This window comes from Cervus canadensis, chromosome 1 (assembly GCF_019320065.1).
Source record: "Cervus canadensis isolate Bull #8, Minnesota chromosome 1, ASM1932006v1, whole genome shotgun sequence".
NCBI classification, from domain to species: domain Eukaryota; kingdom Metazoa; phylum Chordata; class Mammalia; order Artiodactyla; family Cervidae; genus Cervus; species Cervus canadensis.
In genome coordinates, this window is record NC_057386.1 from 77,357,952 (window position 1) to 77,373,604 (window position 15,653).

General features: G+C 38.9%; 1 pseudogene; it reads left to right on the forward strand.

Annotated features, from left to right (window-relative positions):
• The window catches only part of LOC122439048, a 69,749-nt pseudogene extending 54,561 nt beyond the window's left edge, over positions 1–15,188 (forward strand).
• Positions 15,189–15,653: the final 465 nt, after the last annotated feature.

The following is a 15,653-nucleotide window of genomic DNA, read 5'->3' on the forward strand; positions in this document are numbered from 1 at the left end:
AGTGGCAGGCGAGTGAGTGAAGCTTCATCTGTATCTACAGCTGCTCCCCGGTGCTTGCATTACTGCCTGAGCGCCATCTCCTGTAAGAGCAGTGGTGGTATTTGATTCTCTTAGGAACTTGAACCCTAACGCTAAAAAAGTCAAGAGGGAATATCCTGAGAAAAAAATGTGATGCAGTTGAATCTTTTCTGAACCATCCTCCCCCTACCCCCCATCTGTAGAAAAATCGTCTTCCAGGAAACTGGTCCCTGGTGCCAAAAAGACTGGGGACTACCAGTGTAAACTGCCCATCTCTCAGAGAGGAAACCTGAGCCATGAGAGGTGCCCTCAGGGTAGCAGAACCATCTAATGACTAATGCCTTCAACTTTCCTACCACTTTCTAGACTTCAGTTCCTGGGAAGAAATTTCTTCCTTCAGGCAGAAATCTACGTGTGTTCCATGGCCCTTACTTTCTCTTTAATCTTGGTGATTTTCTCTCATATTCCTGGGGGCTGACAACAAGTTTACAAAACAGCATAAATGAAATTTAGCGTGGGTTTAAGCAGAGCATGAGGAGTCAGGATTTAAGACCAGACAATTGGAGACTGTGTGGCTACGGTGCAAGATTTGGGCTGAGGATCATTTATGTCCCAGTTGAGTTATCCCAGGTGCCTCTGCATGGAGCAGAGACAAATCTACCATGTGCCAACTAAAGAATGTCACTTGCCACCTGGTTCTACTAGAGTTAGCCATTAGTCACTGCAGTTACTGACCAGCACACCCTGAAAGGAATTCATGGTGAAGATCAAGATCTGTCCTCTGGAAAAAGCTGGCAGAACAGGCCCTCAGATAGTTAGATATTTTTTGCATCTTCTCATACCTAGAAAAGCATTAAAATTGTTAACAGAGAAATCTATGCTGAGCATAGAAACTGTCTACCAAAATGTTTTCTTTTTTGAGAAATTCTTTAATTAAAATAAGATAATTTTTTTTTTTTTTGGCATGCCTGTGGCATGTGGGATCTTAGTTCCCCAACCAGGGATCGAACCCATTCCCCCTGCATTAGCAGCGTAGAGTCTTAATCACTGGACTGCCAGGAAAGTCCCCTAAAGTGTTTTCTAGATTGCATCTACCTCCTTTAGCAAATTGTATGTATATACTGATCTCCCCCTCCACCTCTTTGGAGCAGTTCCTCGGAGCTCTCTGAGAGGCTGTCTCCCTGGCTATTTTCCTTAGCAAGTCCCCAAATATAACTGAACTCATACCTCTCACATTGCCCGTTTTCTTTTTTCAGTCAACATAAGCACTGCATTGTTTTTAAATCTTGATTCTATTATTCTTTTCCTTTTAAGTTACTAAACTGTGACATAGTTTGTAACATAGCAATACATATTGGAAGACCATTCCCCGTCCTGCCTCCCAGAGGAAACACACTTGACCTTTCTATTTTTGGTATCTTCTAGTGGCTACTGACAGATACCCGGAGAAACTTTCTGTTTTATGATTTGTTAAATATAAGACATTGTCTATGGATTTTGTCCTATGATGGGTAGAGACTGTTAAATTAAAATTTTATTTTATTTAGAGTGGATTTTTTTTAAGACAAAGACAATGATAAGCCTTGTAGTAGAAGAACACTGCATGACTCTCTTCCTCTCCACCCTGAATTTCTGCTCCATAGTGTCAAGCACTATCAATTCGTTTAGCTCTTATTCTGTTAATCTGATTCTATTAATCTTTGAATTTCCCAATAGCATACTTATACCACAATTTTTGATTTTTACATTTTATATCTCTTAAATTTTTTAAAAAAATGAAGTGTAGTTGATTTGCAATGTTAATTTCTGCTGTCTAGCAAAGTGGTTCAGTTATTCATATCCACTTTAAAAAATATTCTTTTCCATTATGGTTTATCATAGCATATTGAATATAGTTCCCTGTGCTATACAGTTGGACCTTGTTGTTTATCCATTCAATGTATAATAGTTTGCATCTACTAATCCCAAACTCCCGTCCATCCCTTTTGTATCTAGCTCCTGCTTGGCAACCACAGGTCTGTTTTCTATGTCTACACGTTATCTTTTTACTTCCTACTATAGAAGTTAGATTTCATTTTTCTGTACATCCTACCACCATATCCTCCGTACTACACATCCTTTTATTGCCTCATGCTCTGGGGAGATTTTTATAGTTTTGGGATAAATTGGCTATAAACTCATTATTATGATTTAGTAAATATTTTTCATAGTTGGGCAACCATTTTTGATTTAATTATATTTCCTTCTTAAACATTTTTATTCGAGTATGGTTGATTTGCAATGTTGCATTAGTTTCAGGTGTATAGCAAAGTGACTCAGCTGTACATATACATATAGTCATTCTTTTTCAGATTCTTTTCTCATTTAGGTTGTCACAGAAAATTTAGTAGAGTTCTCTGTGTTATAAATTAGGTCCCTGTTGGTTATCTATCTTATGTGTGTGTGTGTTAATCCCAAATTCCTGATTTATCCCTTCCCTTTGGAAACCATAAGTTTGTTTTTGATATCTGTAAGTCTGTTTCTGTTTTGTATCATTTTTGCACCTGTTCATTTGTATCATTTTAAAAAATTAGTTTCCACATATGAGTCATGTCATGTGATATTTGTCTTTCTCTGTCTGACTTCTTTTAGTATGATAATCTTTAGTTGTATCCATGTTGCTACAAATGGCACTGACTCATTCCTTCTTTATGGCTGAGTAATGATATTTTGACACTACTTTGAATGGTAACTGATTGCTCCTTCTGCCCTCTTCTCTGGTCACACAGATCAGCCCTTGTCCAGCACAGGCGGGAGCTGTGCAAGGGTGTGGATACCAGGAGGAGGGGCTCGTTGGGTCCACCTTGAAGACTGGCTACCCCATCTTCTATCCTGGATTCCATGTTCTTTCTTTGGGTGGGTTACATTTTCTGGCCACATCCTGAAAAAGGTTGCCTGGGAAGTAATCTTTTTCAGGTGTTACATCTGTGAACTTGTCTTTAATCTGTCCTCGTCCCTGAATGAGGGTTTCAGTTTAGAATTCTAGGTCGAGAGCATTTTTCTCCAGAATTGTGAGCGCTTTATTCTTCATCATGCAGTTTCCAGAGTTATTATTGGCAAGTCTGATGCCATTGTGAATGTTTATTGCTGTGTACTCCCTGTCTTTGTGTTCTTGAAACTTTTAGATGTTTCTCTTTATCCTTGTATTTTGGAGTTTCACACTGTGTATGGGAGTTTTTTCCTTCTTCATGCATTTGTGTATTGTCCTGGATATGCGATGGGCTCTTTCAATTTGGAAACTCAAGCACTTCAATTCTTTAAAGTTTTCATTTTTTAAAAATAAAGTTTTTTATTTATTGGTAATTTTCTCAGTTATGTCTTTGTGGGGTCATATTTGTTACGTGGTTAATCTGTATTGATTCTTTGCTTTTCTTTGTATTATACTTTCTATTTTCTACCAATGTTTCTTTGATATGCTTTCTGAAAGATTTTCTCAACTTTATTTTCCAAGACTTTTATTGATTTTTAAAATTCTGCGTTTATATTTTTAACTTCTAAGAACTCCTTTGTTGTCTGATGAATGTTTCTCTCTCTCTCTCTTTTCAACACTTTGTCCTTCCATTCTACTTTTATCATTTGGTCTTATTTTTTACCCCCATTGGATGCTTTATGAGAATGTTTGACTTAGTGAACTTGGACTGTCTATTAACACTGAGGAGTGATGCATGAAAGCTGGTTGAAACTCTGTGTTCAGAGGCAGGGATTGTCAAGACATGGGCATTAATTTAGGGTAATTGGTTGGTGCTCTTTCATTGATAGATATCTCAATTTAGTATTTATAAATCTGTTTCCCCCCCTCTTGGATTGTTTTGTTTTAGGGTGTGTATGCTGGGGGATGGATAACAAACTAGGCTTCAGTATTCTAAGAGCAGAGCTGGGTAAGTGCGGTGGGAAATCTCATCACACTTTGTGCACAATTTCACCTGGTTTTCCTGCCTTAGTGGGGTGTTCCTCAGCTCTGGCTGGCACCTCTGAGTCTGGAGCTTGTCTGGGTTTAGGCTTTCAGTAAATTGCTAACATGGAGGGAGACAGTTACCTGATTGTACCAGCTAATGGACTTCCCAGGTGGCGCTAGTGGTAAAGAACACACCTGCCAATACTAGTGACATAAGAAATTTGGGTTTGATCCATGGGTTGGGAAGATCCCCTGGAGGTGGGCATGGCAACTCACTCCAGTATTCTTGCCTGGAGAATCCCATGGACAGAGGAGCCTGGTGGGCTACAGTCCACAGGGTCACAAAGAGTCTGACACAACTGCAGTGACTTAGCATGCACCCACACACACACCGGCTAATGGAGGGGACTTAGGATGAGGGGTTTAACTGCTTCAAAGAAAGCCTTTCAAACAGCGACGCTCTGGATGAGGCTCACCTCCCCTTCAGCCTTCACAGGCACTTCCTGTCTCCCATTTGGAGAACGCGTACCTTGACATTACTGCACGTTGAGGGGCATTTATTAGAACACTGGTTCTCAGAGTGTGGTATCGGGGTCTGAAGGTCAAAAGAATTTATAATGATACTAAGATAAAATTTTCCCTTTTCCCTCACATACTCCTTTGAGCATATAGGGGAATTTTCCAGAGGCAAGATGATGTTGTGATACCACAACAGATTAAATGCAGAAGCAGGTAAGAGAATCTGGCTATCTTCTGCTAAGCCAAACATTACAGAGATGTGTAAAAATGTACAACAGAGCTGATTTTCTCACTGTTTTTCTTTTTAATAAATGTTTATCTTTCATAAAGTATGTTATTCATGTTAACATGCACTGGGTTTACTAATATTGTTAGGTCAATTAATAAATAAATACTGAAAGTATCAGTTTTTGGTAAATATATATATATATGTGTGTGTTTGTGCACGCTCAGTTATGTTCAGTTCTTTGTGACTCCAAGGACTGTAGCCTGCCAGGCTCCTCTGTCTGTGGAATTTTCCAGGCAAGAATACTGGAGTGGGTTGCCATTTCCTCCTCCAGGGGATCTTCCCAACCCAGGGATTGAACCCGTATACCTTGGGTCTCCTGCATTGTCAGGCAGATTCTTTACCACTGAATTACCCAGGAAGCTCAAGTATGTTTGTATGTACACACACACACACACACACACACACACACACACACACTCATGTAAAGGCTTCCCTCATGGCTCAGATGGTAAAGAATCTGCCTGTAGTGCAGGAGACCAGAGTTCGATCTCTGGATCAAGAAGATCCTCTGGAGAAAGGAATGGCTACCCACTTCAGTATTCTTGCCTGGAAAATCCCATGGACAGAGGAGCCTGGTGGGCTACAGTCCATGAGGTCACAAAGAGACGGACATGACTGAGCAACTAACACTTTCACTCATATGTGTAAATATATATTGGCATATAAATTTACCAAAAGCTGTTACTTTTAGTATACGATCAATGTGAACAAAAGTTCTTAGAGGTCTTCAATACTTTTCAATAGTATGAGAGGGTCTTGAGATCAAAATGTCTGAAGTCGCTGGGTTAGAATAATACTCTTGGATTCTTCTTTTGCCTCACTCCTCTCTGGGTGACAAGAGCAACTTAACTGAAGAGTTTGGGAGAAGAAGTGGGCAGGCAGGGCTCAGCCCTTTCCTCTCACTTTTCCTTTACGTGATCCTCAGTTCTTACACGTCAGATTGGCCTGTCTGTAATAGAGCACGTGTTCTCATCAGCCTTTGATGGTGATCACCTTAGGGTACTGTCCTGTGATGGGACTTGAATTGGCCCGTCATGGCTTATGATTCTGATTGGATAAATCTGTCTAACCCAGGAGTGGAATCAGAAAATTTGTCTAATTCAAGGCATAATAAGCCATGTTTTCTAAGAAGAGCTTTATTTGTAATAAAGAAACATAATTTTTGTGATGATTTTAGATGTACAGGCAAGTTGCAGAAATAGTACAGAGTGTTCTTGGATTCTTTTTGCCCAGTTTCCCCTAAGGTCAATGTTTTATGTAACCACAGCCCAGAGATAGAAAGCCGAGATAGATCATAGTATACTACAATGAACTAACCCACAGACCTTTAGAATTTCTTCAGTTTTCCCATAAATCTTTTTTCTGGTCCCGGATCCAATCCTGGGTTTCACATTAAACGTGACATTTTGATCTCCTGCTGCATCTGTGTCTTACACAACAGTACAATAGTGTGTGCTCAGTCGTGTCCAACACTTTGTGACCCCATGGACTGTAGCCCGCCAGGCTCCTCTGTCCATGGGATTCTCCAGGCAAGAATACTGGAGTGGGTTGCCAGGCCCTCCTCCAGGGGATCGTCCCAACCCGGGGATTGAACCCATCCCTCTTGCATCTCCTGCACTGGCAGGCGGATTCTTTACCACCAGCGCCACCTGGGAAGCCCGCGTCTGTGTCTTAACCGGTTGTATATTCGACTGAGAAAAAGAGAGGTGTTATTTGTCAGCCTTGTCTCTCAGCACTTCCAAGTGTCGAATCTTTTTAGAATTCTCTGGTATGAAGGGATTAGTTCTTGTCTTCTTCCCGCTATTCTTCACTGTGGTACTTTCTGCCTTCTCCCTTTGACTATTCCGTTGCCCCAAGTCCACATCTTTGCCAGCTTCCAGAACTTTGTTGCTACCTTTCTTCTGCTCCTTTCTGCCCTCCTGTTTCCTGTGGTTTGCCTTTTGGGTGACCTGTACTCTCTCCCACAATCTAGAGTCAGTTGCTAAGCCCCACTCATACTCTGAGAACTTGGGAGTGAATATATTTTTATTCCCTTAATGTTATTATGGGGGCTTCCCAGGTGGCACAGTGGTAAAGAATCTGTCAATGCAGGAGATGCAAGAGATATGGGTTCAATTTCTGGGTTGGGAAGATCCTCTGGGGTGAGAAATGGCAACCCACTCCAGTATTCTTGCCTGGAGAATCCCATGGACAGAGGAGCCTGGTGGACTACAGTCCATGAGGTCACAAAGAATCAGCTACACCTGATAGACTGAGCACACACACAGTGTTATAATTAGTTGGATTTTAATAAGAATCAGCAATAAATAATAGATTTAATCTCCTTGTTTGATTAGAAATCTGACCCTGATATGTAAGCCCCAGTTTGTACATTATTTTTGCTTTTCAGTTGAAAACCTCATTGAAATACCTTTAATGACTTGTATGCTTAAAGCTTTATAGTCACTTTTAAGGCAGACAAAACTATGGAAAAATTAGGGAAAAACTGGGTAACTTTAAAACTAATTTTAGATTTATCTATTTATTGTAAATAATCACTTGTAGGCTCTGATTAGAATGCTTTTTGTAGTTTACCCTGAATTTCTTAGCTTGGAATCAAAAGCCGTGCCCAGACATTGGTTTTTTTTATCCTTTAGACTTGGCTGGCATCATGGTGCCTCCAGCTACTCACTGATCAGAAATCATTGCAGGTCTCCCCTAGTCTCCTCCTCCTCCAGCTTCTACAAAGGAAGACTTGCTGAAAGGAGCAAACACTATCTTATCTCTGGTTCCCAGCTCTCAACTTTCTCCTATCATTTTCTCACACTCAGCTGAAAAGGAAGAGTGAGATTATGGCTGTTATACTTTTCAGTAAAGTATTTTGCTATTCTTAATTACTTCTACTTTAATTTGAAAGAAATCAGGTTCATTTCAGTTTATAGCAGTTTTAAGGAGAGTAAAATATTATCTTCCTATCTTTTGTATTAAAAATTTACCTTGATATAGCCATTCCTTGTCTTTATACTTTTGCTTATTATTTTATCTACTGTTTATTTATTATTGAGGCATAGTTTATTTATAGAATTGTACAAATTTTAGGTATACAAGATAGTGATTCATAATTTTTAAAGTTTATACTCTATTTATAATTATTATAAAATATTGACTATATTCCCTATGCTGTACAATATATCCTTGTTTCTTATTTATTTTATACATAGTAGTTTGTGCCTCTTAATTCCCTATCCCAATCTTGCCAGCCCCTCCTTTTTTTTCCCACTGGAGAGTCTTTTTTTCTTGCTGTATTTACTAGTTTGTTGTATTTTTAGATTCCACGTATTAGTGATACATATAGTATTTGTCTTTCTCTGTCTGACTTATTTCAATAAGCATAATACCTCCCAAGTTCATTCATGTTGCTGTAAATGGTAAAATTTAATTCTTTTTAATGGCTGAGTAATATTCCATTGTATGTATGTATGAAAATATATACCATATTTTCTTTATCCATTCATCTGTCAATGGACACTTCGTTGCTTCCATATCTTGGCTATTGTAAATAATGCTGCTGTGAACATTGGTGTACATGTATTTTTATATTAATAAACTGTGTGCTACATTATTTATTATATATTTACAAATTGCATCCATTACTTCCTCTTGAGATGGAATGAGCGTGGAGAAGGGAATGTAGGGACAGTTTCCTTGACTGTGATGCTTTATTTATTAAAAGATTAGGAGCACATATTAGGGGCATAAGGTCTGGAGCACATATGGCAAAATATTTAATGTTTATTTTGGGTGGTGGAAATGGGTATTTATAATGCTGTTTTTACTCTTTGGCATTAAAATTTTTTTTTTTTCAAATTCATAACCCTTTTTTAAAGTTGTATATAGCTTAATTTTACTAGGAATCATAGTGACTACATGGTCTTCTCTCTTTGGGGAGTGAATTCCTTTCTGTAAGTGAAAGGATTCTAGCCCATCAAAACTTAACTTTCAGATGTGTAAACATTATTTTCCAGGTCACACCTACCTTGGTAAAACTTGGGATGGTAGAAACAATTACAAAGCAGTATTTCTATATATTTTTTCTCACTTGGTCTGCAGAAATTTCAGCCCTCTCAAATGTGGTGAAACGGTCTGTGTGTGGTAAGTTGTTTTAACGTGTCTGACTCTTTGCGTCCCCATGGACTGTAGCCCACCAGGCTCCTCTGTCCTTGGGATTCTCCTGGCAAGACTACTGGAGTGGGGTGTCGTTTTCCTCTTCCAGAGGTCTCTGAGAATTATCTATAAAATCGAAGCATAATAATAACATTAGAATATATGCAAAACAGGACTCAAATATAAATATTGCCCACATCCAGAAGCAGGAAGTGCAGTACATAACTGCCTCTTCTAGCATGTCAGAAAGTTATAAGTTAAGTTGGATTAGTACATTATAAGAAAAAGCATGTCAGTCAGAAAAGAAAGTAGATGATCAGTAATGAAAGTCTGTAAAGTTATGGAAGTTGACTTGCCCTAACATCCCAGCTGTGCCCAAGAGAAGTTCTCCTGGCCTGTGGACTTCCTCTCTCTGGGGACAAGAGCAGCTTTTTTGAAATGACACAGCTGATAGGTCCCCCCATATAACAGTCAATCCCATTAACATCAGGACTTAAAGACAAGAGGTGCTGATTTAATTCTATGATCACTAAGTTAACAGGGTACAACTCGAGGTCCCTTTGGCAGTTACATTTCTTGCTTTAAAGACATTGTTTGCATTTAGATTTATATACTAGTCATTTGTATGCAGGCTTCATTTGAGTGTATCCATTGAAGAATGATCTGCTTACTTTCTGATTATTAAAAAATCAATTAGTTGAGCTTGCAAATTTGAGAGAAAGGATTCTGGAGAAGTATGAGTTCACTGAAGTACCAACATGAAGATTCTTGGTAGCAGACTCTCATCTTGGCCCCACCCTACCAAGACAGATAGCCCACAACAAAAGTAATATAGTTACATTAGAACATTTAGAATACAGAAAAAAAATCAGTCACAGTTTCACCAATGTTACAGTTTTGATGTTATTGTTACTTTTGAGGTGTTTACATGTAATCTTTGTATGTCTGTGTTGTATATAAAACTGAGGTCCTGAATTTTTTTTATCAGAATGGTAACTTTTATTTTTTATTGAAGTACATTTGAAGTATAGCTGATTTACAATGTCGTGTTAATTTCTGCTCTATAGTAAAGTGATTCAGTTATACATATAAATACATTCTTTTAAAATGTTTTTTCCATTATGATTTATCATAGGATACTTATTAATAATATAGTTCTCTGTGCTATACAGCAGGACCTTGTTGTTTATCCATTACATATATAGTAGCTTAAATCTGCTAACCCAAACTTCTACTCCTTCTCTGCCCAACCCACTGGCAACCACAAATCTGTTCTCTATATCCATGACTCTTTCTGTTTCATGGATAGGTCCATTTGTGTCACATTTTAGATTCCATACATAAGTGATATTCTATAGTGTTTGTCTTTCTCTTTCTGACTTATTTACTTAGCATGATAATCTCTGGTTGCATCCATGTTGCTGCAGATGTCATACTTCTGTTCTTTTTTATGGTTGAGTAGTATTCCATTGCAAATATGTACGCATCTTCTTTATCAGTTTATCTGTCAATGGCCATCTAGGTTGTTTACATGTCTTGGTTATTGTGAATAGTGCTGATATGAACATAGGGGTTGCATGTATCTTTTTGGATTAGAGTTTTGTCTGTATATATGCCCAGGACTGGGATTGCTGGATCATATGGTAATTTTCTTTTTAGTTTTCTGAGAAACTTCCATACTGCTTTCCATGTTGGTTGCACCCATTTATATTCTCACCAACAGTGTAAGAGGGTTCCCTTTTCTCCACATCCTTTCCAGCATTTGTTGCTTGTAGCGTTTTTAATGATGGCCATTCTGACCAGTGTGAGGTGATACCTCATTGTAGTTTTGATCTGCATTTCTCTAATAATTAGGGATGTTGAGCATCTTTTCATGTGCCTATTGGCCATTTGTATTTATTCTTTGGAGAAATGTCTATTTAGGTCCTCTGCCCATTTTTTGATCGGGTTGTTTGTTTTTTGTTGTTGAGTTGTATGAGCTGTTTGTATATTTTGGAAATTAAGCCCTTGTTTGTTGCATTGTTGGCAAATATTTTCTCGCATTTTGTAGGTTGTCTTTCTGTTTCTTTTCCTGCATAAAAGCTTGTAACTTTGATTAGGTCCCATTTGTTTATTTTTGTCTTTATTTCTATTGCCTTGGGAGACTGACCTAAGAAAACATTGGTACAATTTATGGCAGAGAATGTTTTGCCTATGATCTCTTCTATAGGTCCTGACTTTTTAATTAAATGTTTCTTTTTTGTCTACAGTCATTTCATAAATTTTTATTGAATTGATATTGTATTCTAGGTATTGCTTAGGTGCTGGGTGGATAAAAGCTTTCGCCTTCAAGGAATGTACCTTCTAAAGTGAGGGAGAGGAAATAAACAAAGGAAAGATTAAAAAAGTGGCTTGTCTGATGGCAGTCAATGACATGAAGAGTAAGTAAAGCCGTAGAAGGAAGGAGAGAGTGATGGATGTGCTCCAGGAAAGGGTGCCAGGGAAGAGTTCTCAGAGGAGCTGGTGCTGAACAAAGGTCTGACTCAACTCTCAAGAGGATACATTATTAAATGAAAAGAGGCAAGATCTAGAGTGAGTTAGATTTGGGATTACTGATGTATATTACTAAAAACCAATTTATTTCTTCAGACTTAGGAGTGGGTTAGATATATTATAGCTATTAAATCTTTATCAGCTCTGGCATTTTAGAATATTGGACATATTTATTATCTCAAAATATAGACATGTATGTTTGTAGCATACTCATTGGACTAGAAGGGAAAGAGTAATGTGTAAGTGTGAATGCTTCCATGTAAGAAAGATTCATTGGACCCTCCTGAAAGATTCCAGATCTTTCAAGAATCTTACTCTCCCTCTGTATGTTAAATACTCAAGTAAAGGAACCAACTTTCATGCCCCGAATTACTAGATATAATCACACCCCTCCTAAGACTTTCCTGTCCATTACAGAATCTTCACTTTGTATTCCCCAGATTAGAATCTAGGTTCATGTCCTTGATAAAATTTTCACAGTTAGCTGACAGCCATCTGAATCAAATTTATTATGAGGCGATTTTTGACTGTCCTATTTCCAGCTAATCTCTCTTTCACCTAATCAGCGCTTATCAAGCTCATATTATGTGCCAGCTATTAAGGAGTTGAGGCCAGAGATGGAAGACATAATCCCTATCCTGACAGAGCTCTAGCAGTGGAAACAATCGGCGTGGCAGGACAGGTGCTGTGATGGAAGCAGTGCAAGGCGTGGAGAGCAAGAGGCCTGGGTAGGCAGCCTGTGAGGTCTCTAGAGCCCTCCTTTTAAAAGGAGACACGATATCAAGGGCATGTGCCATAATTTAGTTAGCAATTCCCTTATTTTTTGTGCCTGATGATTGCTTCTAATTTTTCATTGATATAGGTTAGAAGCAATTTCACTTCTAGGTATGTGCACCAAAGAATTGAAAGCGGATACTCAGACAGATACTTGTACACCAGCATTCCCAGTAGCATTGTTCGCAATAACCAAAAGGTGGAAACAATAAAAATGCCCAGGAATGAATAAATGGATTAACAAAATGTGACATATCTATGATATGTATTATATGCATTCTGATGCTGGATACACTATGAACAAACCTGAAATATTATGCTAAATAAAATAAGCTAGACACAAAAGGACAAATATGATTCTACTTATATAAAGTACATAGATTAGTCAAATTTGGAGACAGAAAATAGAATAGTGGTTACCAGGAGCTAACCACTCTTGAGGAGAAGGGAATGGGGAGTTATTGTTTAATGGGTACAGAGCTTATATTAAGAATGATGAAAAAGTCCTGGATGTGAATAGTGGTAATGGTTGCACGACAGTGTGAATTTTCTTAATGCCAATGACTGTGCACCTAAAATTAGTTAAAGGATATATGTATCTTTTATCACAGCTTTATATAAAAAAAAAGCTGAGATGGTATCCCAGTGTGTATAGGAAATACATATATCCTAATATGTAATACAGATTTCCCAGAATTTGGATTATTTCCTTATTTTAGAACTTGGAAGAAATCTTCCTGGATCAGAGTATAAACTCATTTAATAAATATCACCAAATTCTTTTGTGAAAATAACTGTGCAGGTTTACAGTTCTCCCAGGTACATATATAAGTACTGATATCATTATTCATATGCCAACCTGTATCCTTGACTAAAGGGAAGAAAATTGTTTTGAAAATTCACCAGTGAAGGACTAAGCCTTGAGTTAGGATCCAGATTAAATTATGAATAAAAACAATGGTGCTTTGTTTTAATATGCACTTCTTTATTAGTGAGGTGTGGTGTTGGAGAAGACTCTTGAGAGTCCCCTGGGCTGCAAGGAGATCCAACTAGTCCATCCTAAAGGAGATCAGTCCTGGGTGTTCATTGGAAGGACTGATGTTGAAGCTGAAACTCCAATACTTTGGCCACCTGATGCGAAGAGCTGACTCATTTGAAAAGACCCTGATGCTGGGAAAGATTGAGGGCAGGAGGAGAAGGGGATGACAGAGGATGAGATGGTTGGATGGCATCACCGACTCAATGGACATGAGTTTGAGTAAACTCCGGGAGTTGGTGATGGACAGGGAGGCCTGGCGTGCTGCAGTTCATGGGGTTGCAAAGAGTCGGACACGACTGAGTGACCTAACTGAACTGAACTGAACTGTCTTGATATTTTTTTTTTTTTTAAACTGGATGTATTTCCTATTGTGTGGGTTCACTGGTTTCTTAGAGTATTTTAAAATTCATTTCTCACTTTAAGACAGCTTAGCAAAATACACACACAAAAACAGGGTGTTTTAAAAGTGAGAAAATTGGAGCAGAGGGAAACTAATGGTAGAAAAATAAAATGAAGACAAGGTAAGTTATTAAATATGGAGTTTACTGAGGGATCTGACTAGAGGAAGGCAACACATTTGTCACTGAGTTTTCTGGAAGCTAATGGAAAGAAAGAGAAACAAGATCCATAGCTTGATGAGTTCAGCCAGCATTTGCTTGGTTAACATCACATTAATTCCTGGTATAGATTCTGAAACAAATTCTTCCTGTGGGTTCATATACTAGACTGCATTGAAAAGTCACAGGAGCCATATTTTCCAACCCACCTGCTTTTGCAAAACCTCTTCACTGCCACTCAAGAGGTGGAGTCTCTTTCCCCCTCTCCTTCAGCCTGGGCTGGCCTTGGAACTGCTGACCTGGATTAATAGAACCTGGCAGAAGTAAGGCTGCATGACTTCCAAGGCAATGCAGTGAAGGGCAACCCGGTTCCCACCTGGCTCTCTTTCTTGGAAGAGATGCCTGGGAAGCCTGGAGCCCACATGTGAAAAGTCTGGGCACCTTGAAGTTGCCATAATGTAAAGACCATGTGATGGAGATAAAGAGATGCATCCAATCAGATGGAGCTGAGTGGGAGGAGATGAGATCCCAGCTGAGCACTGCTGAGGTTGCAGATTCATGAGCCAAAATAAGTTTTGTTTTTTCTTTTTAGATTTTTTTGGTGTGGACCATTTTCAAAGTCTTCACTGAATTTGTTGCAATATTGTTTCTGTTTTGGTTTTTTGGTCCAGAGGCATGTGGGATTTTAGCTCCCTGTGGGATTAAACCTGCATCTCCTGCATTGGAAGTGCAGAGTCTTAACCATTAGAGCTCCAGGAAAGTCCCGCAAATAAATTTTATTTGTTGCTTTAAGCTGGTGTGTTTTAGGGTGGTTAGTTATGTAGCAGTAGGTAACTGGGATAGTTTATTTAAAGAAAATATAAAACTCTAGCAACTTCTCTTCCTTGGCTGATGCCTGTGAAGTTGGCAGTCATCTCCATCTCCGCACCTTGGCTGCTCTCAGACCCTTTGTGAAGTCCGATGATCATCAAAAAGAGGGCCACAAAGTTCATCTGACACCTGTCAGACGATATGTGCAAATTTAAGCAGAACTGGAGGAAACCAAGAGGCATTGACAATGGGGTGCGCAGGAGATTCAGTGGCCGGATCGTGATGCCCAACATCAGTTACCTGAGCACCTAGAAAACAAAGCACATGCTGCCCAGCAGCTTCCACGAGTTCCTGGTCCACAACTTCCAGGAGCTTGAAGTGCTCCTGATGTGGAACACATGTCACTGTGCTGAGACTGCTCACAGCGTCTCCTCCAAGGACCGCAAAGCCGCTGTGGAAAGAGCAGCCCAGCTGTCCACTGGAGTCACCAACCCCAATGCCAGACTGTGCAGCTAAGAAAATGAATAGACAGCTCCTTTGCACATTTTGTTTGTGTTAATAAAACCGTAAAACTCAGACAAAACAATAACAGAAACAAAACAAAACAAAAACTTCAGCAGCAGTGTTTTGCAGCATCAGTGTACCAAACACACATGGGGTTAAGCTGTTGGGCTCTGTACAGGCTGAAGCCGGGAGCTCCAGTGCCCGCCAGTGAAACAATTATACTGACTTCGGAAACAAAGCAGTTTGAATGCCTTGGAACCATGTCACTCTTGTCAACAGTATACTTATAGTGTGTTCCGCTCATAAATAATCTTTAATACAACTATTCAGAGCTGTTTCTTAAAGACCATTTAACTCTCACAGAAAACACCTTAAGTAAAACAGTTTCCTGGTAGAGGCTTATATTTATTTGATGGCAAACTATAGGATATTCTAGACTCTTTTTTTTTTCTTGATCAATTCAGGTGTACCAGAAAGAGATTCCAGATACCTGCTAAGAGCTCAAACCAAATGTGCATAATTGGGATCTATTGT